We start from the raw sequence: 14,179 nt of genomic DNA on the forward strand, positions 1-14,179 counted from the left end.
AATTCTATCGGAAGGTTGAGATAGTAACTCTTGGACAAGTGAAACTGATTCAGAAGCCCCAGTAATGAGCGCTGGTACATTCAGGTCAAAAGTGAACTGTTCGGAAAATTTTTGTTAAGCGCAGAAAAAAGTCGTTCTCGTAGGTAAGTGGTCAATTTTAATGTATTTCACCTCAAATGGAGCCATACTGTGTGGAATATATGATGTTTGCGAGTTTGAACAAGGGCGTGAGATGTATTACATATGTTTGCTGGTAAGCTTTTACCGCCACTTCTCAAGCAAACCATATCAATGAAAGCAGCCAAATAAAGTCATCATGTTAGGCGATTTTATGAAAAACATGTTATTCAGGTTTTGTGTCATGTCGTGTACATGAAAAACGTCTCTGTCATGAATGAAGGTGAGGATTCTATTCGTATTGTGTTGACAAAGCAGACTGGAGAACAAGCATTTGGCAAATACGGCCTCGATTCTAGAAACGCTGGAGCAGAGATGCTAGTAGAATTCACAGCAAGGAATAAGCGGCGAATAATGAACGCCTTTTTGAGGAAGTGTAGCAACAGAAAGTGGACCTGGAAAGCCCTAATGATGAAACAAGAAATGAAGTTGACTGCATACCTTCTGCTGATCCCAGCATTTTGCAAAATGTAGAATTGATAGGTTGGGTAAAGTGCAGTTATCATAGGATAGTGAGGGCTAGGATTCGCCTCAGTGTGAAAAGAGAAAGAGCAAAATTGTTCGAGAATAAGCAGGTCAACCTAGAGGCAGTAAGGGTAAAAGCAGACAAATTGTGGCTGGTACTTGCTTACAAATGTGATGCCTTGGAATAGAAAGATGATCACGTAAAGCTAATGAATAAAACTATAATTAGGCTGGCTTAAGAGGCAATAATTGAAGTGGGAGGTAAGGCACCAAGGCAACCACTAGGCAATCTCTCCCAAGTAACAAAGGACCTAATAAAGTAACGATAAACAAAGAAAGTGTCCAACTGAAGGGATGATATAGAATTCACGGAACTGTCAAAACTGATCAACAATGCGAAAGAAGTGATATCCCAAACAATAACGTGAGAACGACTGAAGAAGCCGTAAATTATGGACGCAGCCTGAAATCAGTGAGAAACTTCGCATACGACAAAACAAGTAATGTGTGCTGAAAGATAAACAGGATAATATCATTAGCAATCTCGAAGATATAGTAAAAGAAGCGGAATAATTCTACACTGACCTGCATAATAACGAGAGGATACGGGATACCTTTACTAGAAACAGTAACGAAAAGGATACAGAAACTTCTATAACTACCAATGAAGTCGGGAGGGCATTGCTAGACATGAAACAAGGAAGAGCGGCAGGAAAAGATGGAATAACAGCCGATTTAATCAAAAAAGGAGGCAACATACTGCTTGGAACACTTGCGACCCTTTATACGACGTGACTATCGACAGTAAGGATCCCAGAAAACGAAGAATGCTAACATTGTACTAATATACAAAAAGAGAGACGTTAAAAAATTGAAAAATAATAGGGCCATTAGCTTACTCCCACTGTTATATAGGATATTTACCAGAATAATCTCCAATAGTGTAAGAGCAACTATGGAATTTAGTCAACCAAGCGAACAGGCCGGCTTCAGGAATGAGTACTCCACAATGGATCAAGTCCATGTCATTAATCAGGCTATCAAGAAATCTTCACAGTTCAGTAAGCCTGTCTATATGGCTTTCATAGATTACGAAAAGGCATTTGATTTAGTAGAGATACCAGCAGTCATACAGGCATTACGTAATCAAGGAGTACAGAACGCTTACGCAAATACCTTGGAAAATGTCTACAGAGGTTTCATAGCTGCCTTAATTCTACACAAGAAGAGTAGGAAGACACCCATAAAGAAACGTCAGACAGGGAGACACAATATCCACAATTATATTCACTGCATGCTTTGAAGAAGTATTCGAGCTTATAAATTGAAAACGTTTAGGAGTAGGGATCCATGGCGAATCTCTCGGCAACCTTCGGTTAGCCGATAATATTGTTCTACTCAGCAAGATCACAGACTACTTACAACAAATTACTGTGGACCTTAACAGGGAGTCTAAGAGTGAGCTTGTATGTTAATGTGCAGAAGGACAAATGCGGTGATGAATAGCCGGGCACAGGAACGACAGTTCAGGATAGCCAGTCAGCCTCTAGAGTCTGTGAAGGAGTACGTTTACCTAGATCAGTAATTCACAGGGAAACCTGATCATGAGAAGAAAATGCACAGAAGAATAAAAATGGGTTGGATCGTATACGGCTGACATCGTCAGCTCCTGACTGGAAGCTTACCATTATCATTGAAAAGGAAGGTTTACAATCAATGCATTTAACCAGTGCTGAGATAGGGGGAAGAGACTTGGAGACAGACAAAGAAGCTTGAGAACAAGTTAAGGATCACGCAAAAAGCGATGGAACGTAGATTGCTAGGCACAACGTTAAGAGACAGCCAAAGAGCGGTTTGGATCAGAGAGGAAGCGGGTATCGACGATATTCTAATTGACATCAAGAGCAAGAAATGAAGCTGCGCAGGTCATTTAATGCGCCGCTTAGATAATCATTGGACCATTACGGTTACAGAATGGATACCAAGAGAAGGAAAACTCAGTGGAGGAGACAGAACACTAGATGGAGCGATGAAATTACTGAATTCGGGGGCGCAAGTTGGAATCGGCTGGCGCAGGATAGGGTAACTGGAGATCGCAGGCTGAGGCCTTCGTCCTGTAGTGCACATAAAACAGCCTGATGATGATGATGATGATGAAAACTCTCAGAAGTGGAGACATTACACGAGGGTGTCATTGCTCAAGGAACACATAAACATGCGGCTTCAAACGATAGGTTGCATACAGTCATCATTGCTAATGTACACTGAATTGAACAAAACAGCCTTTTTTTTTTACTGCGGACACTATTGTCATGTAGAAAGCAAGACGTTCCTAGTAATTAGTTCGTTTTCTGCGCTTTCCTTTGGGCACGCAACACTGATAAGATTAGCGTAAGTCTACCCACCGTGCTTGCTTAGTGGTTGTAGTGTTGGGGGCTAAATACCACATCGCGTTATGGAATGCAGGCCACTGTGGCTTCGTTTCGACGGGGCAAAGTGCGAAAACAACCGTGTACTTAGATTCAATTGTACGTTATAGAACTACAGGTAGGCAAAATTTCCACAGCCCTCCATTACGGCATGCCTCATATTCACATCGCAGTTTGCCCATAAAACCCTAAGGGCCTTGAAAATCAAAAGCCCACTTATCTAAACGTTGGCTCCTGCTTTTACCTTCTCGTTTTCCTCATCATTTATTGAAACCAGAATTTTAGTGCTGTCCAATCATTTTGTTCCAGATGGCCTTTAAATCTGATGTGTTTATGTTGGCTATGTGGGAGGTGTAAAACTGTGATGTGAACAAGACGGAAGGATGCTGTGCATTTTGTGATGGTGTTGTAAATGTGTTTTTAACACGTTGCAAAAATGTGTACTTTGTTTTGACAAATAAAAGCATTGCTGTGCAAACCTCTTTCAGCAATATTTATTAATTCGGACCTTCACACTCTTGGTTTAAAGATTCATTCTCGCAGTACGGAGGTTTTTCAACTCGGAATAATTGCCAGATAGAGTTTTCACTCCAACATCTCTGCTGATATTTATGCTTAGTGCCCACAGCAAGCAAGCGCTCTTATAAGGGGGAAGTCAGTCATAAGGCCTCGGCTCAATCCCTCTCCTCAGAGGTCTTACCAGGCCCCTCGAAGACCACTCCTTACCGTCAGAGTTCACTATCGCACTGGCTTCAGCATTTTGCCCAATTTCTCTCCTCTGAGCCCTGCCTCACTCACCGTCTTCCACCAGCTCCACGGAAGATGACTCTGTGGCACTCATTTTTTTGTAAGTATGGTTTTCATGTTACCGAGTCTTAGCCAATTAGTTCCCCTGAAAATGCATCTTTGGTAGTTTTTCATGTCAAAATAAACTCTCACAAAATGTATTTTGCACTCTTCTCCGTTATTACTTCCCATTGCGTACAACTTTTGCTTTTCAGACTAGTATATTTCACACGTTTTCTTAGATACTTACTGGTGGAGACAGCATAGGGCAAATGCTATCAAAATGACACTGAGAAATGGCTCCCGGAAATAGTGACTACGTGCTCTAGAGCCAGCGAATCTACCGTATTCATCATACAGCGGGCACGGGCCGAAGCTGGTATCGATAATGGCAATGATAAGGCCCGGCACTCCGCCTTTTGTTCAGAGCGAATTGGCCCCGACACTGGCCTGAAGTTCATAATAGCTTGACTCTAAATTTGGGCCAGGATTGTATCGGGCTGGACTTTGCCAAATGCTAGCGCTCGACCAGGGCTGCTACCAGATTCTGGTAGAACCTGGTCATGTACGGTACAATGCTCGTATGCATTCTGCGTAGCCTTGAAATTTTCATTTTCATGTTCATGCCGTATAAAACTCGCTTTGATTTTGTCGATGAAGGCACGGAGAGAGCGCCGATGTAGCAGTTCTCCGTCTTTATCGATTCCTTAGGCCTTGTAAGTTTCCTTTGCTTACAGTGTTGACAACGTTCGGGGCTGCTCAAGGAGGTTCCGGTATCAATGAAAACTCGCAACTGCTAGCTCTCTTACTAAAACAATTCTTCGACAATAAAAGCGGTCATTGGTAATCCGAGCACATATATTTGGCAATTGTCTTGCCTTGAAGTTACACACCCAATAAGGTTATGTTAGTAATAAGTAAACAGAGCGGATGTGTCATATGAACGATTCAGAATAGAAAGCCGCCACCTAAATAAGTAAAGGGGATGGCTGTTGACAAAAATAGATCAGCTTGCCTACGTTTGAGCTTAGAATTGCGGCAATTGAGAGCAAGTAGTTTAGCAAACCGACTATGAAGGAGCTGTTCGGCTCGGCAGCTCTGAAGGCACATTGAAAGGGCCCTTGAAATGGACCGGACAAATTTTCTAGACGCGTAGGGTACTGCTAAAATTAATCACTCGCACCACAACTTATGTGAAACATGTCATAATTAAGAGAGCTACAGACGATCACAAGTTCGAGACGAACTTGTGAAGTGAGACGATCACACGACGATCGCAAGACAGCCACGCACTCTCTATGATTATGAGGGAGGGGAAGCCCATGTAACGCGGGGCTTCGTGTAATGATGCAGTTCGTCAAGTGTTCATATTGATTTGCTTCGGAGAGTACACTGTCATCGAAGCCTGTGTGCGACAGGTGAAAACGCCAACGCAAGGACCTAAAAACGCGCTAGCAATTGAGTTTTATTTAAAGGCCATTCTGCATCCTTTTGAGCATGCATGAAAGAAAAATAGTATTTCAAACGCAGCGCCGGTATAGCAGGGAGCCGGCAGACTAGGCCATGCGCAAAGTGACCAGAAGCTCCTTTGTGGCTGCGCGTAAGTGTTCTCCCTTCCAAGCGATGCAGCTTCATATCGCCTCTAGACGGATATTTTAACCAGAGAGAAATTTGCTATGATTACATAATATTCAATAATCTGCGGTAAAAGTAAAACGGACACTTGCACCAGTCGCACCGCTTTAAAATTAGACCGTACGCATTTGTACACACTGAATCAATTGCAACAAACCATTGAATTACAGCCATGTGGCTTGTAACTATTTTTGCAAAGGTGAGCACAGAAGCGTTCCAGAAAAAGGAGACGTGGACAGAAAAGGCTCTCACTTGCAACTAAGTATATTTTGAGAGAGAAACCACTAGGAAAGTGATTGCGCATGCTCCGCCATTGATAATTGCGAAAAAAAAATTAATTTTTGTATGTTTACAAATCACATCAGAACAGGGCATGCCCCAACATGCCCCAATACATGAATAACGACAGCTAGTGTAGCCGATAGCAACAACGGCACATGGAAGTGACCTGGTAGAAACTATTAAAAAAAAGAAACCTTCGAGGGGAGGAGGACAAAGGACGAGGCGTTGAAACTACAGCCAACGGCGAGGAACGTAAATTCTTTATATATCAGTGCACTCACGGCGCACTAATACAAAGGTTAGCATGAGCGTGAATCAGACCAGCCTCAAGGATTTCGCTTTGGTGACTGCCTTTAAATCTGCTTATAATATCGTTTTTGTCGAAACGTTGTTTACAGCCACAATCCCTACAATGCGCATGAAGGTGCCCGATGTTGCTCAGGGCATTAAAAGATGAATAATGTTCTTTAGCCTGCTATTTCGATAGCGCACTGTCTGCCCAATATAAGATCTGCCACTTTCGCAGATACCACTTCCAATATACAGGGTGTCAACCAAGTTGGCATTTTCATAATTCCTTAGTTTTGCTGGTTTTCTCTAAGCGACACACAACTTTATTTTATGTCAATATAGGCTGGGTGGGAGGGGGGGGACACCACCACGCCACCGGATGCTGTCACATTCAAGTAAGCATTTAAAAAAATACAAACAACTTCATCCAGTTTGATTTGTATGGAGTAGTGCTTATTTAATTCTAAATAGAAAACTGAAGGTATGGGATAGTAAAATACACAGCAAATAAAATATCCTCGAAAATGAAAATTGATAATGGCCATTGTAACTTTAGCTGAACATTTTTAAATACGAATAAAAAGAAATGCATACAAACGCAAATATTTTTGAAAAATCCCTTATTTCTATCAAGTGATCGCAATATCGTTGGTATTTGGCCCGAACTTTGTCATAAGTGCGATTTTCTCAACCGTTGGAAAGTCAACCACGACTATCCTCACATACTCTTAGCCCACCCACAATGCCTCCGTTTTGTGGTTGACCATTTGAAGCATCCACTGGGGTCAATTGTACAGTTAACGTGCGATTTTACATACTCCCTAGGGGCCAAGAAAACGTCCTAATAATCAAATCAGGCTGACGAAAAAATGAATGCAAGTCTTTTACTGCCCTTAAGAGCTCAAATTCCCATAGGCACTTCCGCAAAAGCTTTTGAGGAACTGAAGGTGCATTTATTAGGCATATCGGTGCTCGTACATAACAGGAAAAGGCGGGTGCACGCGTGTATATTATAGAATACGTACATGCCAATTGTCCCTCCACACAAATGTTAAGCTTCACCGCAATACTTCACGTGCGCTTCACCTCGTGACATGTTTGTATTGAGGCAAAGCTGCAATTCGGCAACCGGTGTTACGCAACGCGCATTTCTAAGCATCGAATGCCATCGCGAGGATTACGGAGGCTGAGTCAGTGCCATTACTGACAGCTGCGAACTCCTTGAAAGAAAAAACACGGCATTGAACGGCAAGAAGCTTAATAGCAAACGTCGAACCAGCTAAGCCTAGTTTTACCGCGCTGGTGGCAACGGCTTCTAGCGGATCAGCGTGGGAGAGCGCTGGTTCGAGGCGGCGAGATAATCAAAACGCGGTGTTGGCTTTGATAAATGCCAACACCGCCGAAGCAACGTCGTTGAAGTTAACGAATCTTCAACGCACCCTTGTGGGCAGCTCCTCTACATTGGTCAAACTGAGCGTTGTGTGAATGACCATTTAAGGCAACAAGCGCAAAAACTAAAGAAAAAAGAGGATAAGGGCGCACATTTGGTGGCTCATGTTACCGCGTGTGGTTGCGACGCTCGATTTTCAGAGACAACTATTCTTGGCAGGAGCGGCAACGCGTCTTCCAGGCTCGCTCTTGAGGCCTTCTTTATCAAGAAGAATAGAGATAGATGTGTGAGTGAGCCTTCTATCACATTACTGGATGCCGAATTTAACTTCTTGCGCGACCGCCTTTGATGCGCATGTACCGGCTTCACTTCTGCTTGGTAGGCGCATGCGTGACAAGAGGATATATATATATGCACCATCCTTCCTTTCCATTAAACAGTTGTGAGTAGCGCTTGTCCTTGTCTGTCTTCCTTGTGTTTGTGGTATTATTTGCGCTAAGCTACTACTTCAAATATGGACGACCAACTAGCCCAACAGTCAACTCTTCTTGATAAATGCCGTTTCGGTCCTGCGGTCATTGCAAAAGTCCGGAAAATCAGGCAGACGTGTTCTTGCGCCTCATATTACGGGCGCTCTTATACATTGAACAGGAGGCACGTGTGTTGGCACGAAGCCGCCAGCATTATCGGACATTTCACAAAGATCGGGCGTCCGGAAAATCGCTCGTTCACTGCACACCAGCAACTCCACCAGAGGGCGACACGGCGTCACAGACAATTCATAGCAAGTCCTCTCTCTTACTCGAGCCAGCAGCAGGGCGACTTTCGTTCTTTTTCGATAAACTGATAGCTCATTTTTTTTCCAGATTGAAGCGAAAATTTTCTTACTTATACCGTAGTTTTTCCGGACTATTCAAATTCGCTGAGAATTCCCGCTTTTCCCGCTTGGTAGACAGCCTGCAAATGCCTATTCGGCAGAACAGGAGATGATGGGTTTGATGTGTTTCTTTTCACAGATGTTGTTGTTCTTATGGCTTCTCCTTATGTTCTTAGGTTTTTTCGGAATTATTTCTGTCAGGGCAATTGCATGTGCCATTGTGCCTATCATTTTTATATACAATATATTGTTAACCTTTTTCACAATAGTCGCAGGCGGCGCATGTGCAATAATGTTCCTGGTGGTTTGTCTTGAAAATATACTTCGTTGCAAGTGAGCATCTTTCCAGTCCACGTGCGCTTTTTCTTGTACGCTTCTGTGCTTCCCTTTGCAAAAATGATGTCAAAGCAACAAGCGCAGCAGCTAACTATTCTAACGCTTATTCTTGTACATATTATTGAGAGTTAACGAATCTTCAACGCACATTTTGTAAAACGTAGTTGCGAGCGGATATATGACGGAAACAAATATGACGCCATGTGAACCCGACGGCTACAATACCACTGCGTGTCTTCACGAATATATGGGAAGCACTGACAACATCTTTCCGCTATCCGAATAGAAGATGCATGAAAAGCGAACTAATATTATCTCAGCGTTTCACGAGCAGCGTATGCGTGGCCTGATTATGTGTCGTGACAACTCTGAGACACGTGACTTTTCATACATGCGCTTCGAAATGGTAGTCCTAGCGCCATATCGAGAACAGACCGAGCAACGAAGGGTACCGGTTCACTAAGTATCCGCTCAAACGCTCGGAACCACAAACCCACCGTGGGAACGACGGAGCAATATGCAAGGCGATGGCGATCAAGTAGACGCAGTCTTCGAAGATCATGCACCTATACAAGCGAAATCTTTGTCAAGGACGCAGGCAAGTGGCGGTACTTGGTTATATGTAGCTTTCTCGGCGACGTTGATTAGTATTTCTTGTGAGGTCATCTTTTTGATGTCGGTAGCCTAGCGATGTTGTGCGGGCTTTCCTGGCATACATAATAATAGATACATACATACATAATGTTCAAGGACTGCGTACCTTGTACATTACCTCTCATTTTGCTTATATTAGCGAACAAAGCTGCCTTCTAACAGTAACGCCTGTGATCTTAACAATGCAATATATCGTAGCTTTTCTATGAAAGTAGCACCTTGCACGTAAAAATTCAGGGCGGTGTTTTTGCAATCTTTCATCTGTTGCTGGGTGGAATACTGCTATTCTGGCAAAATTTTTTAAGCACTATGGCTGCACTATTAGTAAGCACCGATTCAATTAGTCAATAAATTTAAATTACCTAAATTATGGGGTTTTGCGTGCGAAAACCACGATATCATTATTAGGCATACCATAGCGGGGAAATCCAGCAATTTGGACCACCTGGGGATGTTTAACATGCACCTAAATCTAAGAACACAGGTATTTTCGCATTTCCCCCCCATGGAAATGTGGCTGCTAAGTTCTCTTCAGCTCAGCTATAGACTGTGCGCTTTCTGAGAGGTGCTTGCAGAAGGAAGAGGCAGGTGTGTGCTAAAGGCGGACTTGGCCTTGCTGGAATTGCCCTCAGTTACTCGCTTCTTCCCTCCTTTCCCGATGCGCTTTCAAAAATTCGGTGTCATTCCTCTCATTGAAGGTGAACGAGCAGCGAAGCTGTGTAATTGGTCCCCTTAATGGTGACCTGTACAGTGTCGATCACACTTGTCTAGAGTGGCCCGAAGGCTGCTCCGCACTGCGCCTGCGACGCCTAGCGACAAGCACCGGGTTCGAGATGTGCTGGCCGATAGCGCCAGGCGCGTGGACGCTGCGGCATTCGCGGGCGGCCAAGTTACAGGCCTGCGTGATTTGCGGGTCGCGAGCACCGGCTTTTTAGAGCGCAGCTCTTTGGCGTCCGTTCCTGGGTTTCGCGTCGTCGTCGGCGTTGTCGTCGGCCTCGTAACCAGCTCCGCCCCCCTTTCATCCTCCCAGCGCTAGCAGCGACCGACTGATACCGCTGGATGCCGCTGACGCCGCTAGAGAGTCAAGATAACGTGACTGCATAGAACACCGTCGCCGCCATGCGGAAAGAGGAGGAAAGGGTCCCCCCCCCCTGTTCTTGTGTGGCGGATAGGGCGCTCTTCAGTTGCCGACGCGCCGGTTATTTCACGTAGGCCCCGGCACGTCGACGAATACGCGACCACCTTGCCACGGCTAGACCTGGTTCTTAGCGCTGCGGAAGCGAGGGTATCATATTGTTTGTGTCGGCATCAACGGCGTTGTCCCTGAAACCAACTCCGCAGTTGGGGTTGACTCACTATCGGCGTCAGCGGCATCAGTCAGTCGCTGCTATCTCTTCCCTCCTCCCTTTATCGTGTTGTCCGCTTGCTGCGCGCGCTTCTGCCCCCATCGTTTGCCGCTGGGTGTACACGCCGCCCCCCTCCCCCCTCTTCCTGCGAGTCTCCGGTTGTCAAAGCGCCGGCTCGAACTTAATTCCTTTCTTCGCTCCTCCTCCAATGCAACCCCTGTGTGGTGGTACCAAGTCGAACATATATCAGTCTATTTCTCCGACCACAAAGCTTCCTTCATGACTGTCAAGTACTGTTAGTGGAGTCTTTGTTAAAGGAATACGTGTGAAAAATAAAAAGAAATTCTGTGATAGCGCATACATGTGTTGCTCGAATTCTTTGCCTCAATCTATCGAAAAGGTGAAACAGCTTATTTGCTGTGCTCAAATTTCGCATTACGAAGTAACGTAATCGTCGGTAATTTTTTATCACTGGACGAGCACTGCCAGCTGAGCTGCGAGCGTGACACGGCTAGAATGCTGCGGCCTGTATCTTGGCTGCCCGCGAATGCCGCAGCGTCCACGTGCATGGCGCTATCGGCCAACACATCTCGAACCCAGGGCTTGTCGCTAGGCGTCGCAGGCGCAGTGCGGAGCAGCCTTCGGGCCACTCTAGACAAGTGTGATCGACACTGTACATTGCCGTGCGTGAAACGCCGTATGCAAGCAAATGAAAGGCGAGGCATGACTGGCTTCGCCTCCACGATGTTTAGCCTCACAAGATTCTGAAGTACCCTCGGGGTAAGCATACCCATGTATTGTTGCAAAACCTGAAACGACACCTTTCACTAACGAAACCTGGTACGTAGAACAGAGACGCACTTCCGCGCACTCCGCGGTCACGCACCACAGAGGCCACACAAAATTGGTTCCCAACAAACTGCCATCTGAAGCATGGCCGTTGATCCGGTGTAACGTCCCAAGATTGCAGGATCGGGGCCGCATGGACGGTTCCCATTTCTTTCCGCTTCGCTGCCTTGGTGGGCAGCACGCTCACGTGACTGATACCAAGGGACATCGGACAGAAAGGAAAGGAGATTAGGAAGCGCTCGGAACACCCAAAAAGAGAAAGCGGTACGAACGTAGACAGGGCCGATGCGAGTCAAAGTGTATTCTGTTCTTATGAGCTTCAGCTCCACCGCGGGTCGGCCCGGTACTGCACTATCTTGGGGACTGGCCTATGTATGGGGAAAAATTCTTGATCTACATGGGTGGAACTTTTTCCAGAACCTAGCCATATAATCTTTTCTGTAAAAATGACGTATAGCCGACCGATTTTTTAGCAGTGCTGCGCGACGGTTTACTGACAAGCCTATCAGCGGCTTCCAATGCAGCGAATTGACGAGTTCAGCAACAACTTGTCGATCTCGTCACTTTGTGCCGTTAGAAGGCGCCGCCCGGCCGGCCAGTTGACCCTAGAGCGTTACTATTTTACCGTTGAAGAATCGGTCACCTGTGCGGAATGACGTGCATTGCTCGGCGCATGACACACCCTAATTATAGCCCACGGCGGGCAGTGATATTTTGCCGGCAGAGGGCAAAGGGCGATACCTGGAAACCCATGTACTGCTACAATGTGGCAGAAAGGTTCTTGTATTAAATTCGTATCAATATGCGGCCAGTTGGTCGCTAAATTCCATGTGATGGAACAAAACCGCTTTCCGAATATAGGGAGTGGATGCATAGTGTAAGCCCATTGTGTGCGCCGTTAATAGCTGGCATCAGCAATTAAGTGTCGAGCGACCCATTGCTCGCGATAACCATAGGCGCAGCGGCGTAATGCGTTCTGCGAGCCAATTCGCTTTCGCCGCTCCCATTACGTCTTGCCTAGAAAGGGTGCCCTAAACCTAGGCGAGAAATGCCGAAGACCGTTGTTAAAGGGGCATCGGGATGCCTTGGTAAGCAACCGACCAGTTAGCAAGGAAGTGACCAAACAGCACGCAAATTGAGAGTATGCGTCACTGGAACAATATTTACGCATGCTCGCTTAGTCAACCCCCCCCCCCTCGAATGCCTATGATGGCATTATCCTGTTGGCTTTATCCCGACAACGGAAGCTTCATTAAGACGAGGCGAAATGCAAAAAAAACCGCGCACATAGATTTAGGTGCCCGTTAAAGGGCACCAGCTCGTCAAACGGCGAGTCTCATAATCAGATAGTGATTTTGTGACGTGACATCCTATAATTTATTCGCGTTGTTTATGCTGTCCTGGGAATCGTTCGAAAATCAGGCGGGGCGTATCCGTTCGGGAACAGCGCAAGACAAGCACAGCCTTATATGGCAGTGCACGTGGGGTGGAATGTATGCGTTCGGCAATGTAAATATATGCATCTTTCAGCTCGTACTCCTCACGTATATCTAAATAAACACCGTATGCTACGCCAGCATAATCGCCGCACGCATAATTACTGGACCTAACAGATTTGATGCTTCGCAGATCTTGAACAGTTCCCGTTAAGGAAGGTTGCGACTAACTTCCATTGTATCCCACAGTGGCGTCACCTCCGTATACTCAGCGCCTACCTGTGCCGCAGGAAACTTAGTCACATCTTCCTAGTATCGTGTTTCAATCGCCGAGAACTGCAGTAATCGTCTAGATACGCATCCACAGTGCCACATGGTTTACGTGGTGTTAGGACGCGCTACCAGAGCTTAGGTGGTAGGATGCAGTACGCATAGTCACACCAACTTGTTTTGGACTGAGAGGCTAAAGCAGCACCAAATTATTAAATGTGGTGTCACCATTGAATTGAACGTTTTATTTCACCTTCTGGATTCGTCCCGTGCACCCGTGAGATAAGCGAATGAGCACAAACAATACCAATTTCTCATTTGTTTTATTAACTCCCGGGAAACATTTACATTCCCTTTGTATGCACCTTAATTGGCGCTAATTACAAAGGCTTTTTGAAATTATCTGTAAAGCACTCTTTGGAATTAAATATAGTTTTTTTTCTTTAACAAATTGAAAAATCCTTGAAACTTTCAGTGCCCCGCAGGGGCGTCTGCGCAAGCAGGCGTTTGGTGTGTTGCGACACCACGGACCCGAGCACACGAGGGTTGGACCCTCCCGCGTGTAGCCGTGCGCGGCTTAGCCGTGTCCGGGGAAAGGGGGATCCTGGGGGTTGAGCCAATGCCGGGTGCTCGGGCCTTTAAGGCCCCCCGGCGGAGGCAACACGCCTCTTTGGCCTCTGCTTCACCTAGACGGCACCCCCGGACTGACCCACCCGGGGGAAATCGGTAGTCGTCTTTTCCTGTCTCTCTCTTCTCAAACCTTCGTCTTTATCTCTCACTTTACATCTTTCCTGTCTTCTTCTCTCTTCTATTTACTTCCTTCTTCTTGGTGGCAAGGGTTAACCCTGTGTGGCTATCCAATCTTGGGTACACCATATTTGGTTATAGTGGCGGCGTACGGCTGGCGTCGTGCAGACTTGCATGCAAGCTCTGCCGCGTCCCCTCGTTGGGCTCCG

General features: G+C 45.8%; 1 protein-coding gene across 1 annotated transcript in view; it reads left to right on the top strand.

The window, feature by feature from the left end:
* Positions 1-14,179, top strand: part of LOC135904187 (uncharacterized) — a 99,051-nt gene that overhangs the window by 59,255 nt on the left and 25,617 nt on the right. The window lies entirely within an intron of this gene.

Source organism: Dermacentor albipictus, chromosome 10 (genome assembly GCF_038994185.2).
Source record: "Dermacentor albipictus isolate Rhodes 1998 colony chromosome 10, USDA_Dalb.pri_finalv2, whole genome shotgun sequence".
In the NCBI taxonomy this organism is placed as follows: domain Eukaryota; kingdom Metazoa; phylum Arthropoda; class Arachnida; order Ixodida; family Ixodidae; genus Dermacentor; species Dermacentor albipictus.